This window comes from Cryptomeria japonica, chromosome 3, assembly GCF_030272615.1.
Source record: "Cryptomeria japonica chromosome 3, Sugi_1.0, whole genome shotgun sequence".
NCBI lineage: Eukaryota > Viridiplantae > Streptophyta > Pinopsida > Cupressales > Cupressaceae > Cryptomeria > Cryptomeria japonica.
Genome location: NC_081407.1, coordinates 743,692,127 through 743,707,132, shown reverse-complemented (window position 1 = coordinate 743,707,132; position 15,006 = coordinate 743,692,127).

Here is a 15,006-nt window from a genome sequence, read left to right as displayed (position 1 = left end):
AATGGCAGGAAATATTTTGAATCAAGAATGTTGGTGAGCAAGCTGAAGTTGAAATAGTTGATGTCACCGAGCAAGATCTTGATATCACCGAGAAAGACCCCACTGACACCATACAAGTTGATGAGGATATCATGGACACCGAGGCACCTGAACAAGAAATTATAGAAGGGAATGCTTATGCCCAACTTGTATCTAGTGAATCAGTTTTGGAACAAGTTCAGCCCTATCCTTTGGTCAATCAGCCTATTTCAACCGAGGTCCCTCAGGATACGGAACAAGGCACCGAAGGTCACAAGTCAACAGCAGGAGAAGGTACTTCTCAAGAACAAACCTCTCAAGCTCCCTCTAGCACTGCAAATGTTACAACCGAGACACCAAGCTCAAAGACACCAAAGGACACTACAGAGGCTAAAGAAACCGACCAAAGTGTTGCCTCTACCGAGCAACCTACTGAGGGTCAACAAGCCTCCCAAGCCATTGTTTTAGTTCAATCGATGAAAGGTAAAGAAAAGAAAATGAAAAAGCATAGTTTCAAATTAGATTTGTCAAAACCAATAGTGTTTCCCAATGTTGATATATCCAAATTAAAAGGGCAAGCACTCATTGAATTCGGTGAACTATGCAAAGCCAAAGCTAAACAGGAGAAGCAAATGGCTATTCAAAAGAAAAATAAAGTACTTCAGAAGGTGAAAGCACTCTTAACCGATATGCTATCTGAAGCAACCGTGACAAAAGATGCCACCATCCACATTCAACTGGATGAACTCCTAACCAAGATAGAGACATATGGAGTAGATGCATCTGAATATTTGAGCAAGATAAAGGACAAGGAGCTCACTGCTAAAATGATTGAAGAGGTACAGAAAGTTATTGCTATTGGCAAAGTTAAACTTGTCAAATTTATTGCTGAGTTGACCCCTCAACTCAAGCACATTCTTTATTTATTTTAGAAACTCTGTACATTTTCTTTATTTTTTAAAGATATCAAAAATAAAACTGAAGTGATTGAGAAAGAGATCACCGATCTCTCAAATAAGTTGACCACTGAGCCAAATTCCATTCAGCATTTTTATACAAAGTTACAAAAGCTCATGGCTCAACAATTGGAACTCAGGAATGAAGAACACAAGGTAAGGATGGACATAATGACACTTCAAACATTATTCATTCCTCATCTTTCCTCCGTCCAAGAACAAATCAACAAAGCTACCTCCCTATCCACTCAACAAGAGGGAAGCACCTTAGATGGACTAATTTCACTGTTAGCTGACATTACCACTCAAAATTCACTTATGGATAGTGTTAAGGATGCCCTCTCTGTCGCTCTCACCGATGCCCGAACAAAGTACAAATCCATCTTTGACCAGTTGCCACCACCGAATGGTAACTAAGTTTTGATGTTTGTCAAAAAGGGGGAGTGAGTATCATATCAAAGTATTGTATCTAAGTATGCAGGGGAATGTAGTAGACAAGGGGAGTACACCGAGCAGTGATCACCAAACAGAACCAAGTATAGAATATTGATCACCGAGCATGCAAAATCAGAATTTTGTACAGTATATTGATAAGGGGAGTATATCTGAATATATTATTTAATTGACAAAAGTATATGCTATCAGTTTTGTCAAAATTTTGTAAGTATATAGATTTTTGAGTTATGACTTTGAAAGTAGTTTTGTCAAACATCTCAACTAATGTCAAAAGGGGAGATTGTTACTACTTATTATAGTTTCCATTAGTTTTATATCCAAAGTCATTCTATATACTCTAGTCAGTTACTACTACCGAAACATTTAGTCGGTATGCACAGAACAGTCGGTTATAGAAGTAAGTAGTCACGGAGCCTAGTATTCACCGAGCTGTCTACCGAGTAACATTCCATGTCTACTGAGCAGAAATAATGATACACCGAGTTGATATACACCAAGTGAAATGTGTTACCAGATTCATTGAATCTAGACACACATGGGAAAACGTGTTACAAGATCGAGGAAACTGTTATCACATTGGAAATTACACTTAAAGATTGTGTGTGATTTTGAGGTCATCTAACCAATGAAGTATTTTGTATAGTTATTCATTTGATAAATCGTGTTTGTAAGATCGAAGCAATGAACCTGATCACCGACATAAGAGATATATTTATACAACATGGATTGAGATCAGATAGAGACATATAGAGGTGTATGAAGCAAGACATGTGTGATACATAAGAAAGCACTAAGTGTTATGACTGTTACAGAGACATAGAGGTCACCGAGAAGGATTTCAGAGAACAGTCAAAGAACAGAGTAAACAGAAGGGTTTATTGAGTTATTCTATGGGTTACCGAGGTATGCTATAAGCAAGGTAATCTCATTTTGAGCACATAGAATCTGCTATAACATTCCAGATGTAAAGTTGCAGATATTTGTAAAGATTTTATTGTAATATTTTGAAGTTGTAAGAGAAACCTTTAACAGGGTAAAAGAATCTAACAAAGTCTATAAATTGTAAAGCCTTTAACCAGGTGCAGCATTTAGAATAAGTGTTGTAAAATCCTTTAGAAAGGTAGATCTAATGATCTTGATACTCCTAACAGGTTAGGCTATCAGAAATAGCTGAACATGTAGCTCTAACCGAGCAACCTTTATTATTGCAGTAGTGAAGTTGTGGGTGCCATCCCCACCGTAGTTTTTCTCTCTAACCAAGAGTTTCTGCGTAACCAAAATATATGTGTTATGGAGTGAATCATGTATGATTGTTATTTATTTGTTTTAGCTTTATGTTATGTTACAGCAGTTTGTGGTTTATGCATAACAGTAAAGATATTGTTGATAAAAGGATTTAAAGTACTGATTCACCCCTCCCCTCTCAGTACATTAGCTTTCCATATTGGGCTTAACAATAGATGATTTAATATCTGAAGCTAACAGGACTATTTTTGTGAGTGGTCACCGGCAAGTTAGTCTTATGGCCGACAGAGTAAAAGAGATTGCAAATGAAACAACTGATAAGTGGGATATATTTTTTGTTGATAAAGAGAAGCAGAAAAAGATCAAGAACAGACACAATCAGAACCAGCAAAAAATAAGAATGAGAATAAGAGTGAAAATAAGGAAGAGAAAGTGGATAAAGAAGAGGTTAAGGCAACTAAACAAGTATCTAGAGAAGAAAAGAAACTTAATGCAGAACCTAGCACTCCTCCCAATACTTCTACTATGGATTACAGACCGACAAATGTCACTAATGTATTATTATATTCCATTAAGAAGATAACAAAATGCAACGCCTTAGCATTTAAGGCTATTGATGATTCTTTACCAATTTTGCAAATGATTGCACCGGCGTGCAAGGTGGATCACATTGTTGGTTCAATAGGTAAATTGGACACATTGTCCAAATTCATTTCTTCTAACACTCAAACTGTAGATAAGATAAATGGAGAGACCATTCAGGAAAGGGTAAATAAAGAGAAGGATGAATTCTTTAACAAAACAATAAAGGACTGTATAGAACATATTGATTCATTGTTACCGGCACTGATTTCCACCATTTTGGAATACAAGGAATTGTACAGGGAAGCATGCAAACCTCGCCATCTAATAGAAGATATTGATGAACAAATAAGGAAAATACAGAAAGAGATTGATGACATTGCTGATAATATGATTGGTTATTCGGAACTAACATCGGTTTTGGATCAAGAGATGGCTATTTATGAAGACATGATTGAGAAATTAGAAAGAGAGAAAGTAAGGTTGAAGATGAAAACCCGGGAATTAAAGAACAAACTTGGTCCTAGATTGGATAATTTGTTAACACACCGAAATGAGCTATCTAAGGTAACTATTCAAGGGGAAAGATCACCAGAGCAATAGATGCATTATCTCACCGGGATGATCCAATAGACAGAGACTATAATTTCTGACAGTACAAAGTTTTTGCAAGGTCTTAACTTGGTTTTGGCGGAGATTTTTCAGATTGTACATAACCGGCTACAAGTTTCTAGGTAAATTTTGAATTTTTTATTCTTTTGACATCCTTTGTCATTGATGTCAAAGGGGGAGTGGTGTAATGAGAAAAATGTACAGAAGGAGATCATTTGCTCAGGGGGAGCACTCTTAGTTTTTGGACTTCATTTGGATATCATTTTTTGGATTTTTCTCATGAGTGTTGCCATCAATATCAAAGGGGGAGATTGTTGGCATTATACACTTAGATGAGAATGGTTGATGTTGTCATTGATGGAAACCAACTAGTAACAGGGTTTCACAAGTTATATCGGCAAAAGACTTCACTTACCGGCACTAGCAGTCACTACAAGGTTTATTCACACCGACATCCAACTACACTGGCAGCAGATCATACCGGCACTCTAAGCCGACTTGGAAATAATATTGTTTATGCGAAATGTATTGTAATGTAAAATATATTTGTATAGCCGACATGATGTATTGTAAAGACTCATATATGTATGAGATCTTGTAGGTCATTTGAATATATGGAATGTAATGTAAGGAAACAGTAATATGTGATAGGTTATGATAGCGAATAACTGTATATGCATTTTGATGTGTTTATCTTGTGATCGAATAAGAAGCAGAGTAGAGTGAAGACTATTCTGTGTAAGCAAAATCATTTACCAGCAAGGTTTTGGTAGAGGTATCAGATAGAGCTTAAACTGGTACTGAATCTAGCATTGCAGATGCTATTTTGAGCAGTACATTGTTATTGGATTTAACTATCCAATTGTAGTCAGTGGGAGTCCATTTTGTTGTTGAGCAGTGAGCTCTAGGCAGTTGGCCTTCCTGCATGTGCAGGCCCCTATTGTGCTGAATAATATTTATTCATATTGGCTAGTAAGTAAATATTGTGGGTCAAAAATCCCACCAAGGTTTTTCCCTTACCAGGTTTCCTTGCCAAAAATATATGTGTTATGATGTGCATTGATGCTTATTCTTTTGTTTCTCTTTACTGCATTATTATTTTCTTACCGGTATATTAATTTGGGTTGTAAAGTTGCAAATAAGTTTAAATCTTTCATCTATCAGTTAGACACTGATTCACCCCCCCCCCCTCCCTCTCAGTGTCTTTGGGATTAACCAAATATCTAACAGTGGATAGGCTGGCAAAAATGGCGGTGCTGGCAGGTAATCCATAACTTTATTGTACTAACAGCCATATCATTAAGACACTTGAAGGGACTTTGGAGTGGGTTTCAATTATGAGTCCTTATGGTAATATCCCAACCTCTATATGTGGTATGCTTGTTGGATAATAGCATTTATTATTGCATGAACCTTGGCGAGGAGAGATTTGATTTGATTTTAAAATGACTAGACATACATGATTGTTTCACATTGCAAATTTCTTTAAATCTTAAGAAGCATGGTAATCTTGAGGGAGAATAGATGGCTCGCTAAAGATTAGCCATCATGATTTTTCAAGGAAGGATTTTATTTAAAGGCCTTTCTTTTCTTCATTCTCACACTACTTTTGGCCTTTATGTGGAAGCGTGAAGTGGAGAGGCTACGAGAATGTTTGCATGTAGAGATGGACATGTCAATCATGTTGGAAGCAATGAAATGCTAGATAGAATTTATGGGGGAGATCATTGAGAAGTGGTTGGTAGTAGGTGATGGTTTCTAAACACCCCCTCATCTTGCATGTAGTTAAAAGGGTGTTGGGTGGGGAATTTCTCAGAGCCTACCACCACTGTCGAGTTAATTCGACTATGTTTGTAGCTATGTTGATCTACATAGGGGTCAGTAAGCTACGAATTAAGAAGATTATGCAAATGGTGTTCAATCACTACTTCTTGGGCAAAAATGACGTTGTTTTGGATAATATCGATGATAATTTGTGCACCTCTCTTTCGCAAAATTACTATGTGTCCTTTGGTGCTGGTGTTGAGGTGAAGAAGTTTGTGGTTGTTCAAACCCTTGAGCAGCAAAGCCTGGATTCATAGTGGGAGGCTAAGGACCACAACATTTCTTTCCTATTGCATACTACTGGCATTCTTCCTGGCTTTGGTAAATCCTAGAAGAAGCAATATGTTGATGCAAAGGGCTTGAGTGGGCAGCATGACATTGGAATTCTATAAAATGGGGAAGAAGATCCAAAGAATGAGTGGGGTCTCGACCGCGGAGAGGAATGGAACCCGGAGGACTACAAGTTGTCGGAAGAAATGGTGGACTCATAGGTGCATGTTGATTGTGGCATGGAGTGCCCGGTAGTGCTAAGAGAAGTTATGGCTAGAAAAGTGATGGAGTGGAAGGAAGACTCTAAGGAGGAGGAGGTCGGCAACCTAGATGCCCTTGAGCCAAAGGATGGAGATGTACGTGTGGTCTGATAATGCCTCTATGTTTATACTTGAGTCATGATGGATTGACAATTTTGTATCATGGTTGTGTGTTGATTTTTGTTGTGAATTTGTATTTTGCAAATTTGATGTATAGACAGGCATGTGTAGTTAGTTGTGGTTGCTAGATAGTAGTTGCTAGATTTTGTTAGTACTACCTCTTAAATAGTCTATGAATATAACCCATTTTGTATTTCATAGGGTTGTTTAGATATTAGGAGATGGTGGTGGAGCTTAGTATTGATAGTAGCTGGCAGATAATTTTATCATGTAAACTCTTTATTATATCAATATAAATGGGTGCTACCCCTTGCAGCTATTTACCTATCAAAAAAATATTAATCCACAAATAATATTAAAATATAACAAACCCTCAATATTTAAATACACATTTATTTAATATTAAGATCAACTATTGATTTAATTTAATATTAATAAACTATGTGAATCAATCAATCAATTAATAATTTAACAACCACAACTCCACAAGGCATCCCAACACAAAGATCACATGAAATACCACACAACACCTAACAAGGCAACTCTAGCTACTACAACAAAGCTAACGAGGTACCAATTAAGCCTAGAGTGTGTGATAAGGTCTCATCCCACCTCCGATCAACTTGTCATTGGGATTAGAGACACACTCAGACCTGTGAAACCGGGTGGAGTCGATGTCTAGTACCTGCATTCCTACACAACAGCAATGTCTATACAATAACATATATATTGCATATACCATAAAATAGTCAGACAAGTGAAAGAGATTTGCGACACAACTAGCTCATAAATGAGTGGTATAATATCATCCCTTTCACTATCACAGTAGAAGAACAATCAAGACAACATAACATCATCAATAGCCTCATCATACCAATATAAGCATGGAATAAGATTAGCACATAGAACCATAATCTCATGCGTATATACATAAACCTCAACATGCATATAGAGAGTGCATATAGATATCCAACATATGTCCATCATCATAATAGGCTTTATTATATCATCATCCATAATAACCATAATATGTCCACTGTCAATATGAAGTGTTAAGCATCAACTATAAGAATCCAAAATATAAATAGATCCATAATCATCCATCAAAATCATCATAAAGGAGTCTAAGCGAGGTCCACAAAGTCTATCAATGCATAAAAGAAAAGATGAACCGGCGAGGGACACTACAACCCTAAGTTTCACTTAAGGGGGGGTGTTAGAGTATTTTAACAATTAGTTATGCTTCTTTTTACTTAAGTTCACTTAGTTGTGCTTTTATGCTTCTATTTGCTTTAGTTTCGCTTCTAGTTTAGCTAGAGTTGAGATATTTTTAGCTCCTCATGCTTGCACTTTAGTTCTCCTAAATTTAGCTCAGGGCATCTTTGTGCTTTCTTTATGAGCACCTTATTGTATAATTATAATTCATTCTATAATATTTGCTTTTGAGGAATATGGCATATTTTTCTTTCTACTCCCATTTATGGAAGGTTTTCTAGTTTCTTATTTGATCTAGCAGGATTATGTTGCAAAATTCAACTGTTAATATAAAATTCCTTGATGGTACTTATTTTACTATCTTCTAATTTGAAATGTGTTGAAATGGGATCCTACTCTAGAGATATTGTAAAGCGGAAAAATCGAACCCTAGTCGTTCTCCCCTCCCCAACTCCAAGGAGAGAGAAGGGAGAGTCACTAGGGTTGATGGTTTTCACTTAGGAGAGACTTTACATTCAAAAGAGGGGTTGAAACCCACAAGATCCAATCCCACGCAATGCAAGATTGGATTCTAAATGGGTTTCAAGGGTTAAGACATCAAGGATACCCTCTTTTGTAAAGAATGTAGATAGAAAGATTGAACTAGGAATGCATGTAAAGTAGGAAAGATTCACTTATAAATAGAGATAGGGATATGGGATGAAGCTGCGGACCTGGAATTAGCATTAAAACGTCGAGACGGTGCTGTTCTACAAATTTGAGCAAAAGTTGATGGGACGATGGCGCCCGGCGTGCACACGGTCCTCCGAAAAATCCGTGAAACGAAGGGGGATCTATTCGTCTCTGCACAAGGATTCCAGATCTTCAATTACAGCCACGTACCTGCAACCTACACATAGAAAAGAGAGGACGATTGGGGGGTTAGGGATGAGGGGTTTGCCTTTAGGTCAAACCCCAGTTTTGGAATTAACCAAGAAATGAGAATGCTGTAAATGTAAATGTTTGTAATGTAAACAAGTACTGATACCTTGTTGTAAGAATGTTTGTATCCTTACATGCAAAGGTGTAATGTATGTAGTATGTTGTATGTTGTATGTGATCTCCTCTTCAATGGTTGAATCCTTGTCTTGAATGCAACACCTAGCCTTGAATGGAGACTTAGAATGCTCAATTGCTTGAAGGAATGCTTGAATGCTTGAATGTTCGAATATCGCTTCCGTGTCTTGTTCTTGCTTATTTTCTTCCCCTTTCTTTAGGAGAGGAAAAGTAGTTTATATACTTGTCAATTAGGGTTGATAGACTGATTTTCTTGACCTTAGGCCGACTAGGAAACATTATTTCCCGAATTGCAAACTTAAAGACCCGATGCCCAAAAGAGACCGGGCCCAAAATAGGGCCAGGGACCAGGGCGCTGGGCACCATGGTCCTGGGGGACCAGGGCGCTGGGCTCCCTAGTCCTGAAGGACCAGGGCATTGGGCGCCATGGTCCCACCTCCCGGGACAGCAGGGTGCAAGGAGGGATCAGGCCAGGGTGCAGAAAAATGCAGTTTTTGGTGTCGTAAACAAGTTTCGGGGCCTCCATTCAGGTTCAACGTTGCGCCGTCATCGTGAAGACCCAAATGCAGTCGAAATTGCAAGTGTCACAATTTTAGGACGCTACAGATATAAACTAAGATCCAAATCATTATCATTCATTCTAGAGGAAATAGTCAACAAGATCCAAGTTCAATTCTAAAGGAGAGAGATAATTTGTTTGTTTTTTTCTTTTTTATTTTATTTGATTTGATTTAATGTGAATGTATAACAAATAGGTAAAATGATGCAAAATTGACAATAATCAACATAAACAAACAGATACAAAATTGAAAAATCAACTCAATGGAATGGATCTACAAATGAGATCCATAAAAGAACCTATAATTAAAATATGGAGTTGAAAGTGTCAATCTATGGAGCTAAGCACCCTAGTCCTGAAGATCTTTTCATCAACTAAGGCTTTAGATTCCAAATCAAGAGACTTTGTCGATCATTCGCTACAAAATTTAGCCTAAAATTATCATACTATGGTGCTAATCGACATGGTTGAGGGGCTTTCACCCATTTTAAGTTTGGAACTGTGTATCTTAATCTAATCTATGCAAGTTTGCAACTCTACATTATCAAAATTATAAATTGCACATACAAAAAAGGCAAAAATGGTTGTGTTATACAAGGGATTTCCTAAGTCAAACCCCATGTTGGTGTTTCTACCTTCACAAAATCTATGATGATGAAAAAGAGAGCTTACCCTTGGTAGGTTAGAGGCTAAATAAAAATTGAAATGTTGAATTGACAAGAGTATACCTTAGGAATGATTGTGGTGGTGATGCAATGTTGTTTAGATAAGCCCTCCAATTGTTGATGCAATAAAATGGAAAATTATAATAAAATTCATCATGAAAAAATACTCGAAGATAAGTTTACAATGTTCCTTGTACTCAGATTTTCTCTCAAATGAAGGAATTGGGACTCTTGAATGTAATTTGTGGATTGTAAATTAGGATTTTTGAATGATAAATGATTACCTTGTATATGTTTCATAAGTTATTTTAACATTTAGGCTGAATTTAAATGGCCATATCAAAATATCGATATCAAATCACAAATAGTAGGAACCGACACTCACAAATGTCCAAATTTGGGCCCTTTTAGAGGGACTAAGGCACTAGGCTGCATATTCCACTAAGAATAGGGTGTCAGGGACTATAGTCTAGCCAAAAAGGGACAAAAGAAAGGTGGTTGTAGAGTGCATAGGTCTAGTAAATAAGATCAGGTCACCTCATAAGCATGTGATGATAATTTGAATGTGATAAGGCCAAAAAAAGGCTTGAAATTGAAAGGAAGTTAAGGTTGCAGAACAACTTCCTACACTAATATTAAGAGGAGGGTAATGCAAAAAAAAAAAGATCTTTATAACAATTAAACAAAAATTAAATAGAAATAACATAATAGTATTCATACCATAGCATGATGATTACGTGGGGAAAACCCTTTTGAGAGAAAACCCCACACACCAAAAGTCACCCAATATACCATTCAAAAATCAATAACATATTATAGTATACATGCAAGGTAAGCTTCTCCTATGAGTGTCACCATCCAGACATCTAGAGGTAACTCAATATCTAAAAGACTCTTACACACAACCTTTATCTCATACACATTATATATAGGAGATACAATACATGAAACTATCAAATGGTATTACAAAACCATAAGCTAAAACCACCCAATAAAGTGGCATCCATCTCATCTCCAGTCCAAGATGCCCTATGATGTGTTCAAACATACATCAACACTTGTGCCTCCCTTTTACATCTCATTCATATGTCCAACACATATTTACATTTCCCATTTCAAGAGACCCAACTTTTAGAGGCCACAATTTTTGAACCAGGTGTCTAATTGATGAACTGTTTGAAGCGTCGAAAATCTTGTGACATGCTCCATCAAGATATAACCCACTTTTCTAGTTACAAACAATATAGTAATATTTAAAAGCCTCTAAGGCCTTCAAATTTGACTTCAAAACTTTGGTTTACAATTTTTGAAAACAAATACTTTAATTTCTTCAAATATAGACATGATTTTGCAACAAAGATTTATTGGCATGCTTATCTAGCCAATCCAAAGCTTGGGGAAATTTTTTGTACCAATTCATGCTCAAATGAAAACTTAATATAAATAGAAACCTTATATAAATTCAAGGTTAAGATACTATTTTCCTAACATTCTCCCACTTTTCAAACACCTTGCAAGAGCAAAGGGAGTATATGTAGTGAGTTCCATAGACTTCAAACACCATCTAAAATTATTTGTGCTCACAACCTTAGTTAAATAATTTGCAACATTCATCAAATTCTCTACCTTAACTAACTTCACCCTGTCATCCTCGGCCATATCTTTGATAAGATGATATCGAATATCAATGTGCTTAGTCCTAGCATAAAAAGTCGGGTTCTTAGCTAGGCAGATCACACTTTGATTGTCACAATAAATTGTCATTACACCTTATTTTATTCTAATATCAGAATATAATCTCTTAAGCCAAATGGATTCATTACAACCTTGAGTAATTTCCATGTACTCAAATTCAATAGTGGACAGTGAAACCACAACCTGTTGCTTACTCATCTAGCTAATTGCACCACCAAAAAAAGTGAACACATAAGCATTGGTGGATCTTCTACTATCAACGTCACTTTCCTAGTATGAATCCACATAACCATGAATGTCAAAGAAAATTTTGTCTCCTATCAAATTACCATTATATGAAAAATAATACTCTAAGGTACCCTTCAATATCTAAATACTCTTTTAATTGCATCCCAATGAACTCTACCAGGGTTAGATACATACCTAGAAAGAATTCCTATTGCTTGAGAAATGTTTGGTCTAGTGTAGGCCATAACATACATCAAACTTTCAACTGCACTATGGTAAGGCATTTTTCTTATGTCTTCCATCTCTAATAGGGATGTAGGAATATCTTAAGCAAATAATTTCATTCCAACTGTAAAGGTAACACATAATGGTCTACAATCATACATGTTAAATCTTTGTAAAACTAGATTCACATACTTACTTTGGCCTAGTCTAAGCTTTTTGTTCACTTTATCTCTTCTAATTTCCATCCTAAGAATGTGTTTTGTTGCACCAAGACCTTTCATTTCAAATTTAATAGCAAGATAAGACTTTAGTTCTGAAATTATAAATTTCCCTTTTCCAATGAATAATGTACATCATCAACATATAATGCAATGTACAGGAAATGACCACCATCATATTTATAATAAACACAATGATTTGATTTAGAACACTCAAATCTCAAACTCAATGCATATGTATCAAATTTTTGGTACAACATCTTAGGACTCTATTTGAGGCCATACAAAGATTTTTTCAGTTTACAAACCAAAATACTTTTACCTTTTACCACATAGTTCTTTGGCTATGTCATATAAATATCATCCTTGAAATCACCATGAAGGAAAGTAGCTTTCACATCCATTTTCTCAACCTCTAAATCATAAGCAACGACAATAGAAAGCAAAAATATAATAGAATTCATTTTTTCTATAGGAGAAAATATCTCACCATAATCAACATCGTCAACTTGAGAGTAGCCTTTCAAAACCAACCTTTCTTTATACTTCTTAGTACCTCCATCTGAACTAATCTTTTTCTTGAACACCCATTTGCATCCAATACATTTTCACCCTTCAAGAAATGGTACATTATGTTTCAAATATGTGTTCCTTTTGTCATTGATGTCAAACTTGTTGGTCCAAATGAGCAACTTGGTTACAGTCTATGGTATGGTATAGTGCAGTTACAGTGGGACCGCAATGTGATCATGTGAATGTGTGGAGTCTACTTGGTGTTGTTCTACAAGGATTTTAATGATATATTTTGATGTTTCTAAAGCTTTGGTGTTGGTTTATAGGATTCACAATTGGTTTCTAGATAAGTGTGGCTATTCTGGTGTTAGTGTATAATAATGTGTTGCATTCCTATACCTACTAGTATTCTGGTGTTTTGGTTTGGTTATTCAATGTTAGTAGTATTTTTAATGCTATCTTGGGCATCTAAAAATACTCTTGGTGGTCCACATTGAAGATTGTGTAAATTTGTGGTGGTGTGCTTTGATTTTATCTTTTGCACCTAACCTATAATGTTTTGGTCCATACGGTTGTGTGTGGATCTAAGGCCGATGATTTAGGATGGACTGGAAAGTGTGCCAACTTGGTGTGAAGCCTCACGTGTCTCATTTTCCCTTTCGAATTTTCTTTGGAGTTTGTTTTTGGTCAACAACTTTGTATTTACATGTTACACCTAATTAGGCCAATCTAATTGGTGTTCCTAAGGTTGTGGTGGATATATAAAGAGTGGAATCAGTATAGAGAGTGTGTGACAAGGTGTATGTATTGTGTAAAGTATATGTACCGAAGTAGTATAGTGGTCCAGAAATGTTACAAAGAAATGATGAAGATAGTTTTTGATATGTTTTGAATTGTGAACTGTGATCAGCATTTCAATAGATGTGATTCCTTACAATTCAACTCTATTGATGTATCTTTATTAGATGTGTTGTATCTTGCCCTAAAGAAGTGATTTCTTAGTGTTTACAAGTCTCTTTTTGTATCTTTCCCTAAGGTTGTGCACCTTAGCTTTGCAAGGCAGTGAAGTGTTTTATGTCATGCTTAGTGATCAAAAGCAAAACAAAGATAAAGGTGGACTTGGATTTGAAAACGGTGAAAGTTATAAGAGGTTAAGTTAAGGAGACAAAGGAAAGGAATATGTCGAGGATGAATTGAAAGACTCTAATAAAGATCAACAAGGTTTCAGTATGATCTAAAACAAGAAGATTGGCAGAAGTACTCCTACTCAATCCAAATATTCATCAAACTTTAATAGTAACTATTTTTCATGCAATAAATTTGGACATGGAGCTAGTGAAAGTAGAACTCAAATTAGGTTTCATTCATTCAAAGGTCAATGCTACACCTACAATAAGTTTGGACACTAGGCAAATGAATGCAAAAGTAGGATGGTATGGAATGGATATGTGAATACAAGCTATGGTAGAAATATTCAATCATTCAATAGATATTGTTATGCATGCAATAAATTTGAGCACAAGGCTATTAAGTGTTGGTCAAACATCAAAAGGAATGGAAATGGTCCGGAACAAGGTTTGACTCATTATAATTGCAATAAATTTGGACACATTGCTAGGTTTTGTAGAGGAAATGATGAGAAGTCTACTAGTCTGGTACAGAAGATTGATGTTAATGAAGAAAAGGAGAAGATAAAGATGACATGGGTCAAGAAATCAAAAGAGAAGGTGGAAGAAAAGAGTGAGGATGGCTCTAAACCCTCTGTTGGTGCATATTTCTCTTTTAGTAACTAGACAATACACACTATCTAAGGGGGAGAGAAAAATGAAGATCTTATGATCCCCTTGCAATTTGGATGTTGAGTTGTTTTTCGCATGGCAGAGGTTATGAAGGTATTTTCAGATGGTTTTGTTGATCTACAACATTGTTTGTGAAAAGTGTTAAAACAAAGTATCCACTTTATGGGTTGTAACGATAAAATGCATTAATAATTACTTAAAAATAAGTAGGTGCATTCACTAGATAAATTGGCTTTTTGAATTCATTTTTTATCACTTGTGATCTTTCTATCTTGAGATTTCTTGCATGTGAACAAGTTGCTTGTGTGATTAGTGTGTTTGAAGTGTTTTTGCTACAAATCCTAAGTTCTTTATGATTCTTGTGAAAAGGTGAAATAGTGACTTTGATTGTTGTAGACCCTGGGCTAAATCCATGACCCCTGTTCAAGCGGTATCCATATGTGGCAATGGTGAAAGATAAGAAGGTGTATTCTTGATGGTTCCAATTGAC